Raw genomic sequence first — 7,852 nt, forward strand, 5'->3', positions numbered from 1 at the left:
AAACAATCACCCCCACCCCCGCACACACACCCACACACACACACACACACACACACACACACACACACACACACACACACACACACACACACACTGACCAAAAGCCATTCCATCAGATGTGCTTTGACACTGATATTGATGTCAACTATTGGCAATAGGTGCCCTATTATCTGAAGCACTTGGCCTGAAAATGTATGTGCATGTACCTTTCTGATGTGCTGTTTGACAACAAATGCTATGCTATGCTATGTTAGCTTCAGCCACTCATATGCGTGTTAATTAAAATTCAAATATAGTGTTCCACATCCTTGTTGTTTCAATAATTTATATGAGTAGGTGATTTTAATTTTATACTCCTGCATAATGGCTTGTTTTAAAATATATTAATAACCTTCGTATATTCTTGTATGAGTCACTGAATGTTAGCCCATGTCACCAAAATTCATTCAAAAAAAAAAAAAAAAAAAAAAACAAAACTATTTGGATTCCAGAGGCAAATTCAGAGCCGCAGCATTGGGGCCGAGTGTAAAAACACACAGGTGGGCTTTCATTTAGGCGATGACCCCGGATTAAAAGTGCCTTTAAAGGCTTAATAGAGTGCACTTGCGCATTGGAAGAGGTCTTTTCCAGCGTGGACATAAGAACACCGAGCAACTGGCAGCTCAAAGGTGCAGCAAGACAGGGATTTTCAGCTTGATTGGGTTCTGGTCTCAGAGTAAGGGGATGAATTATTTATTTTCAGACTTGAATTTGTGTGCATGAGTGTCGATGTGTGTGTACAGTAGGTGTGTCTATGTGTCTATGTGGGGCACAAAAGCCAGACTGAGGTAAATACTTTAAAACATTCTACCTTTCACTTGAAGCAGAAAAACAACAAGCTGCAGGGTCAGAGTGCAACATTCCCAAAAGTGAAATTCCAGCAATTATTCACAGGAGATCCGCAGTGGGCGCTCAGGGCAACATGCCCGCACCCTTGAGTGGGCAGAGGAGACTGACAGTCCCATTATGAGACGGCCCGTGTGACAGATAAATATTTCAGACACAAATAAATAAAGGATGCACGGCGTTTTCCTTCTGAATGACTTTTCACAGCTCAATGCCCACGGCCGCTTGCCCGGGGATCTCCTGACGGCACCGTCCAACCCCTCCACACACACACACACACACACACACACACACACACACACACACACACACACACACACACACACACACACACACACACACACTTCCCCAAGCTCATTGCAAGACCCTCAACCAGCTCGCCAACCCCTCCCGATTTTGGACACATGCAGGTAAAGATGCTGCTACTCCATTTCAGGGTACAAAGAAGCAATTAATGGATGTGGCTGAGAGATGTTGTCATCCTTTTGTGTTTGTGCATCTCTCTCACCCCCCTATTGTTGCCCCAGTAATTACGATCATGTGCAGAATATGTGCAAAATTGCAATCCCTTTTTTTTTTTGTTGTTGTTTTTTTGCGCGGGGTGGAGGAGGCGGGTACTATGGAGTGATTACAAATGGATTCTGTCATGAAATAGATTTCATTGACAAGTACATCAAGTGTGGTAAACGTCTGTGGCTGTAATGGGCATGGCTAAGTGTGTCCTTTGCTAGTTTAAATAGTTTATTGATTGCCTGCTATTTGACAAAGCACAATGTGATCATTCAATTTAAAAAAAAACTGGCTGAGCTATCACTGCGGTTAAGAAAATACAAGTGAGAATGTTAACTGCCTAGCTCACTTAAGGACTAGTTTGACTTTCTCAGAAAATAACAATTTCAAGTGTTCTTTAAATCTGCGTAGTTTAACAACCAATAAAACACAAATAAGAATGTCATGTTTTTAAATTGGCCAAAAGTTGTGTCCACGAAAAGCATGTACTTCTTCTTCAGAGAACCCTACCCCTGAATTTAACTTGGTTTTAAAAATGTCTTCATGCTGCCAAGGCAAGTGCCAAGCAACGTTACTTTGGCTTATCATACCAAGGGAAAATGAATGTAATGTTTTGAGAAGGTGATTGACATTTAACAAAGTTTTTTCTTGTTGAAGTAAAACTGGCTAAAGAAATATTTATTCATTTATATATTGAGGGTTAGGTTCAGCAACAGGTGTGGTTTTTTTCTGAATTGTCAAAACTATTAATTACAACACATGGTCAAATTTGTATTGTGCAAAGTTTTACAAAAGAAGGTCTGAATTAAAAAAAAAAAAAAAGACATCTCCAAAGCAGAAGTGCTAGAAAAAAAAGACTGAGACTTTTTTTTTTAATATCAATGTCAACATTTAGGGAAATCTCAACCAATCTGAGATTAAAATTTCCTTTTGACCTTATTTATTGTTTGGCAGTGTGCTGTGTGTAGTTCACTGGCTGGCAACCATCTTAGGATGCACATCGCCTCGCACCTTAAGTCACCGGCGAGAGGATCCAGCTGACCCTTGTACCGAATGAAGCCAAACAGAATAGAAAATGAATGGATGCATGTCACACAGTAGAATTCTGCTGTTGTTTTTCATGAAAGTAACTCGAAATTCATCAACCGCAGACGCAGAAGAATGCTTTACAATCCAAAAGCAGTGAGTCGTAATATCACAGATTGCTTTAAAATTGACCTCAGTCATTGGGAATAATAGTAGTAATAAGTAGGACAACATAAGTTACTGCATGAACAAATACAGGATTCTTTACTCCCCCACCCCCCCCAAAAAAACGGACAGTGATAACACTGTAGTTCTATATCAAAAGTGGCAGGCTTGTCTGTGTATCGCATCAACTTTTTTTCTTTGACAGTCCGATCGTAACTCTTCTACCAGTGAGACGGGTTAAAATCCTGAGAACACGTCGTCCCTGCGACGGCCTCTCATTCTTTTTGCTTTCTCCCACTCCCCTGATCTCCTTCCCAATTCTTCCTCTTTCAATGTCTGCCTGGCAAAAAATTGTTTGGAGTGCTGTTGAGCATTGAGATAAAAAGGAACGCTAAAATATTAATGCTGGCATGCTTTGTTCTGGCGAGCGAGGAGACGTTAAAAACCAGGTCTGATTCATTAGCGGAGGTGTCTGCGAGGAAGTCCGCAGAGGCCTGCCACATCCTCCGAGAATGCCTCGTAGCCCCCCCTCCCCCACCCCAACTCAAGCACCCTCTTTCAATCAAGCATCTCTATAAATTCCTCTTGTCTCTCTCCATCTTTCATTCTCTCTATGATTATCCACCGCTTTCATTATTCTCTGCTTTCAACCGCAAGTTCTTTTAAAACCTTCAGACTCACCTGATTTTCTTCAACCAAAAGGTTCTGTTTGTCTTCCTAGTCCCCTAGTACACATGTTCTATCTGAGAGGATGATAAGAATGTCTCGACTCAACATGAGAACAGCAGGTAAACAAAGCCCGAAAAGACTGAGTTGGCCTACTCGACTTTACCCTCGGCGACTACGTTTGAGAGGTCCGTGTTGGTACGCCTCGGATTTGCACCGGAAGATTGTACCGCAGGGAGTGGCCATGTTGCTTGCTCAAATCTTTTTTATCCAAGCTCGCCATTTCCTTGTGAGACACAAGCGATCACAACCGTACGGAGTGGACGCAATCTCTCCGTAGGGGGAGCCTTGAGAAAGTGGAAGAAAGAGGAATGAAATTCGGAGCTTGCCTGTGATACTTGCTAAAACTAGTCCCTTGTGGGGGAGGCCCATTAGGATAGTCCCAAAAATACATTTCAGATTTTCAAATTTATTGACCATCAAAATTGGAGAAAGAAAAAAAAAGTGATGAATTTATTCATCCATCCATTTTCTGATCCGCGTATCCTCACAAGGGTCGCGGGGCGTGCCGGAGCCTATCCCAGCTTTCTTCAGGCAGTAGGCGGGGGACACCCTGAACCGGTTGCCAGTCAATCACAGGGCACACATAGATGAACAATCACCCATGTTCATACTCACACCTTGGGACAATTTGGAGTGTTCCATTAATCTGCCACGCATGTTTTTGGGAATGTGGGAGGAAACCGGAGTCCCCGGAGAAAACCCACGCAGGCACAGGGAGAACATGCAAGCTCCACACAGGAAGGGCGAAGCCGGAATTGAACCCTGCACTGTTAGCCCGAAGCGCTAACCAGTCGACCACCGGGCCACCTAATGTTGAATTTACTCCATTTTATTCTTATTTCCAGATGATTTTTTTCGGTGGGAGGAATAAAACGCAGTAGACTCAACACAGCATTTTTTTTCAGTCTAAGTTCATCTTCAGACAGCAAACCAGGTTGCATCTGAATCAACTTCGCCTCAAGTGGTTTAAATGCACAATTAATCAATAATCAGTTCCACAACAACCATCAGAAGTCTTCTCAATTTTAGTCAATTGTACGACCCAATGCCAAAAAAAAAAAAGAGCAGCAAGGGGATAAGTAGAAGCAATGAGATTTGATAAATTTATCGTTTTTTTTTTTTTTCTTTTTTTTGGTCTTCGTGAGAAACATGTGCAAGCCTTGTGGATTATTAGGTTGGAATTCAGAACAGATGTACACAAGCTGCGATGTCTGTTGTGGTTTATGCGCATCCACTGAGCTTTGTTGGCATTCGGTGCTATTCTTGTTCAAATGGCTTGTAGTGGTCCAGCGGGAAGCCAGGGAAATGCGGGGGACACATGTTCAACTTGTTTTCTGTGTAAACAAGACTTGACAACCTTACCTGCTGCAAGAGCGCAACGACGACGACGACGACGGCAAAAAGCCAACAGAGAGGCTTTATCATAAGGCATAAATAGTTATGAGATGAGATTTGCAAATGAGCTTTGTTGTCTTTGCTTTAAGACTCGTGTTACATCATGCTACCTGTATTCATCAAGAAGCTGTTACGTCCCTACTTGGTAGAAGTGGGATTTCGAGTTACTCAGTAATTTGCCGAATCCAACTGCAATGCAGTACACTCAGGAAATTATTTCTGATAGAATCCAATTGTACTGTAACCTTGTGTAGGTGCACCATTAGAATGTTATTAACAGAGTCCCCGTTGATTCAATCTGAACCAGTTGCTTGTCTGAACACCAAAACCATGTCAGCTTTGGGAAGCACCTGCAGCAAAATGATGCAAGTATGGAAAAAGGAGTTTTGAACATTCAAAATCACGATTAATGAACTCATTGTTCATAAATGTTCCCGATCAAGCAATCTGAAATGTAACAATAAAAGAAAATGATGTTATTTTTTTCTTGAATGTCGCTTATTTTATATTTAATATTTGCAACTTTCCATGTTTTGTATTTCGCTTGACTAGTTCCATCTTGCCGGTCACAAATACACCTATTTTGGGAATTTTGTAGACGTACTTTGCCGCTTTTTATCATACAATAGCGGGTACAGCCAAAGTAACATGAAAAACTTGTATTTTGTATAAGATTCATACACGTATACATTCGCCCCTATGTCGGTTAACCTTGCTTCTCCGTAGAAGAGTTTATAGAAGAGTTTCCATTTGCCAATACAGACGGTCCCCAGCTAACGAACGAGTTACGTTCCGAAGGATCGTTCGTTGACTGAATTCGTACGTAAGTTGCTTCAGTGCTTTATTTTGTATGGAATGTATGTTTAAGGCTTATATAAGTATGTTTAAGGTTTATATAAGTATAATAAAATGAAGTTTAACTTACTTTTGGAAGATGTACTCGAAGGCTTAAGGAGATGATGGAGGGGGAGAGAGTTCCGTCTCGAACTTTTCATGGGGACAGGCGTTTCCTCCTCCTCCTCTCACAGCGCCTCACGTCGGTATTAGCGGCGGAAAGAAGTACTACAGTACTCGGAAAAGGCGCGCAATACAAAATCGAACTGACGGCATCTCTGTCCGAGAACATTTTTCGACATACCTGTACCCGCAAAAATGTTCGTATGTACCGTTGTTCGCAATACGAAAGTTCGTAAAGCGGAGCGCCTGTAATACATCGTCACTATCCTGCGACAAACAACCCAGCCGCTGGGGGGCAGTGCCCTCCCCTGGGGGTGCACTGTTCCCCAGTGCCGGTCCCAAGCCCGGAGAAATGGGGAGGGTTGCGTCAGGAATGGCATCCGGCGTAAAACTTTTGCCAAGACGACCATGCGAGTTGGTAGGACGGTTTACAGGGGCGGATGGAAATTACTGACTCGCTTTGGCGACCCCTGAATAGGGACGTGCCGAAAGGAGAAGAAGAAGAAGAAGATCCTGCGACAAACATGTCCATTTTAATCATTTAAAATGTCATTAAAATGTCATTACGATTAAAAAAAAAAAACTGACTAAAATTGACATGTTTTTCACAGGGGAGTGGCGATACTCTTATTTTCTTTTCTTTCAGGGAGCCCACACACTCATCCCTCTTGCTGTTGGACATGAGTACTGCATGTGCATTTTACGTGCCTCGCAAACTTTTGACTGTAGTTTTGGCTGACAAATTGCACATTTTTAACTTTGTAGCGGTTGGCTGAATAAACCAATCAAAGAAATCCAATAGGCAGAGAAATGATTTTTGACCCCCACATTTTAACGGTCAATGTATGCCAGTAGTATATCCTTAATAAACTGTGGCATATGACAAAATGATGCTTTGTTTTATCAATATTTTGCCACACTGCAAAATCATTTTTTATGCCGTGTTAGATTGTATACTGTTGTGTTTTTGTCGTTGTCTGTCTTGTGTTGACACTCATACAACACCCCCCTAACACGCAAACTGGTCTCATACACAAGCAAACAGATGAGCCAATCTGAGCTCCAAATCCTTTTATTAGCTCTCTTTGTGGAAAGGCTGCAGAAGTGGCCCGCCAAGTGCTTTCGCTCGCTGCCTAAAACCCCTTCAAGCCTTGTCCCGCACCCAATGAAAGGCAAGTGCAATCTGTACGTAACCCTGTTCCCATATGGGCCAGCCTGTCACGGGCCTTGTCTGCCTTTGTCCTGTGGATCTCTGAGGTCCGAGACCCCGCACCGCCCTGCCTAGCTCCAGGCATTTATTAAATATGCACCTTCCAGTTGCTCTGAAGAAAGATCCCAGACCGGCTAATCTCATCACAGGCTGGGGACTCTCCACATATGTAAATCTACATCTGTTCCCCTTCAAAGAAAGAGACTGGCTAGGATTATCCCGCGCGCAGGCCTCGGCTACATACACACGAGGTCATAAAAGCTAGCACAAACACTTAAATTTCTCTCATAAGGCTACTAGCAATCAAGGTTGACCATCTCAAGACCCCAAACATAGATCCCATGTTTGAAGTAGCTTGTGATGAGCCAAAGAACAAGTCCTCGTGTCGCTGAGTGTGACAAGACAGACCTTTGCCTTCAACCTGAAACTGGCAGTATGAAACTAGGGTTGGGCCCGGGTCCATAAAAAGAAATACCAGAGGCTAAAGAAGCTGGCGCCATACAGAGAGCGACGTCCTATGGCGCCCTGGGATATCATTATACATCCATGCAACAATGGGATTAACTTGCTCCTCGGCCTGGACCTGCCACGTGGAAGTCACAAGCAAAGACGGCTTCATCGGGTATCAGTGACTGACTGACACTGGATAGCAATAGATGAAATATGAAGCGCACATAAAAATGTACACTTTATGATGCAAATGATTGCATCATAAAGTGTACATTTTTTTCAATTTTGTGCCGTAAACATAAAACAAGAAAAAAAAAAAACAGCGAGTGTGGCAGGAAGTGAGCATGCCTTCTTGTGCCACGTGACGGCGTCACACACAATGTCATATGCCACTGGCATCACAAACCGAGGACCTCCTGTATTTGTTTAGTTATTTCAGCCCTGGATCAGAGAGTGTTTCATTGGCTATCCTACATACTGCCAGTGAGAATATATTAAAAGCTTTAAAAATATATGTACGTTGAA

This window comes from Hippocampus comes, unplaced genomic scaffold (assembly GCF_001891065.2).
Source record: "Hippocampus comes isolate QL1 unplaced genomic scaffold, H_comes_QL1_v1.1 scaffold82, whole genome shotgun sequence".
Classification (NCBI taxonomy): domain Eukaryota; kingdom Metazoa; phylum Chordata; class Actinopteri; order Syngnathiformes; family Syngnathidae; genus Hippocampus; species Hippocampus comes.